Source organism: Populus euphratica, unplaced genomic scaffold (assembly GCF_000495115.2).
Source record: "Populus euphratica unplaced genomic scaffold, PopEup_1.0 scaffold504.1, whole genome shotgun sequence".
NCBI lineage: Eukaryota > Viridiplantae > Streptophyta > Magnoliopsida > Malpighiales > Salicaceae > Populus > Populus euphratica.
In genome coordinates, this window is record NW_011500229.1 from 115,403 (window position 1) to 117,914 (window position 2,512).

General features: G+C 34.0%; 1 long non-coding RNA gene across 1 annotated transcript; it reads right to left on the minus strand.

Annotated features, from left to right (window-relative positions):
- Positions 1-205: 205 nt before the first annotated feature.
- LOC105112418 (uncharacterized) lies at positions 206-920 on the minus strand. Its single transcript, XR_839753.1, has 2 exons — positions 878-920; positions 206-778 (listed from the first exon to the last, which is right to left on the minus strand). It is a non-coding gene; the product is annotated as an uncharacterized LOC105112418 (long non-coding RNA).
- Positions 921-2,512: the final 1,592 nt, after the last annotated feature.

Sequence of the window (2,512 nt, forward strand, 5' to 3'; positions counted from 1 at the left end):
AAATTCAAAATTCAGGAATGAAATTATCAGATTTGAGAATAAATTAGTAAGAAATTGAAGAATTAATAAGTTTGAAAATTTAATTAAAATTTCGATTAGTTTAATTAATGAAATCAGAAAAATTAATAAGTTTGCAAGCTTAATTAAACTTTGATTTAATTAATTAAATAAATTTCGGGATTTAATTGAAATTAATCCAAGGGTCAAATTAAAAACAATTTATTGATTAAGGGACCCAATTGATACATTTCAAAAAGGCAGGGACCAAACTACAATTTGTCATTTTTCACCCCAAATGACGCCGTTTTGGATTCATCATCTGTTGGTTGAAAACCGACTCAACAGGGGAAAATCCGGCAGATCATGAACAGAGGAAATTCCAGCAAATCACGGCCACTACACCACGATGCCGTTTCTGAAGCCCACGATCTCTCGCCTCCACGATGCTCGCCATTTCTGGAGACAGGGACACAAGACTTTCTCTGGCTTTATAAAAGCCGGAGAAAAGTCTTAGTAAGGGGGAGGAAAAACATGGCATAAAACACAGCAAAAAAGGCAAATATACAGGGGACGACCAGAGAAGAAAACACATACGGGGAAAAAGAACTGGGGGGAACCAGAAAAAGGACTCAGAAATCCAGAGCAAAAAAAAAAAACAGAGCCAAAGAAAAGCAATTACACAGAGAAGGAAAAAAAGAAGAAAACAGTGAGCATAAGAAAGAAGAACGCAAGCAGAAAACCCGGAGACCAACTTCAACATCACTGTCGTCTTCATCGCCTACAGAGGAACCCAAGACATCGGTGTCCATAGAAAACCAGCGCCTTCATCATCACAAAAGCAAAAAAAAAAAAAAAAAAACAGAAGAGAAGGTCATACGCAGACGAGAGGCATCGATGCGGTGCAAGCGTCCTTCTCTGCCTTTAGATTCCAGTTAATTAGCACCGCATTGTGCAAGTGAATATTAATTCACTTGCACAGTGTAGCAACACGCGTGGATTAGCACACGCGTGTTGCTGTGCTCGGCTAGGTCACTGGCTTGGGCCAGTGACCGGGCCGGGCTGGCTGGGCCTAGCCTAGCTCAAATGGGCTGAGTTGGCCCAGCCCAGAAATAAATAAAAAATAAAAAAAATAAACTAAAATTTGTGTGTATATAAATAAAAAACATAAACATAAATTTATTGTTTTTATTTAGTAGCGTCAGAATCAGAATAAAAATACTAATTCAAATTTATTTCATTGCATTTTATTTATTTACATAAAAATAAAAATGTGCATGCAAAATTTTTTTTATTGGTTTATTTACTGACATCAGAGTCATAAATAAAAAAAATACTGATTTAAATTTATTTTTTATCTACATAATATTTATCAACATCAAAATTAAAAATATTTATAATTGAATATTTATTGATGTCAGAGTCAGGAATATTACACGTGAACCATCAAAGTATAAGCCAACAAAATATTAGTAATTTATGAAAAAAATCAGTAATGCATCCTGCCTCTGGCAGGATATTTAATGAGTTATAATATTTTTTTTTTCATAACCAGTCTTGTACCATAGAATCTTTATTGAATAGTTAGGGTTTCTATTGACTATAATACTAGGTAGCGACCTCTTAAAAAAGACCATTCCCAGAATAAAATATCAAAAATTTATTTTTTTTCTTTAAAGATTAATTCTTAAAATCATATAATGTAGGGTGCGACAAAGTTACTGAAGAAATTCATAAAAGATGACAATGAACACCAAACAACACAGCTCGTGGAGTGCTGACATTCATATGTCTCCCATTACTCTCCCGAGGACAAACTCAATTAACACTCACAGTAGAAGGCACAACCGAAAGCAAACGCATGTCCACCAATTGGTACTGTTCCATTGCTGTATTAAGTCCAGGATCACGAGGATTGTCAGCCAGGCTTCCCGCAAGTTGCTTTGAGATTGCACGGATAGGGAGCAGCCCTGCCTTATTTTGATCACCGCCTAAGTCCTCTGATGTATTACCTGTAGCTTGAGAAGAACCCACAAAGAAAAATTGTTTAAAGGTTCATATATATCTGAAGCGGAGACTGAAATTTCAGGCTTCAATTTTCCAGGTTTCCTTGACTTGTTTAGCTTTAAATCTAGTTCCATTAGTTCACTTGTTTAGCTCACAAAAGGTTTTCTGTTTCCAAATTTTCTTGACTTGTTTAGCAAAATTATTTTCCAGTTTCAAAATTAACTTCAAGTTAATTGCATTTTAATCTAATATCGACAGTACACAACTTTTTGAGACAAAACAACATCAAATCTCATTTATTTCAAAAGATTATTGTGTGTACCGAACTTTATATACCGTTTATATATATATATATGGTTTATATATTGTCATCTGGAATCCACATGACATAAAAAAATCTTTAAGGTTTTATCAATTAATTAATGATAGCTTATTCACGTTAGTTTTCTTCTTCATATAATTAACATGCCTGTTTATATAAGCCACATAAAACCCTACAAAAATAAAA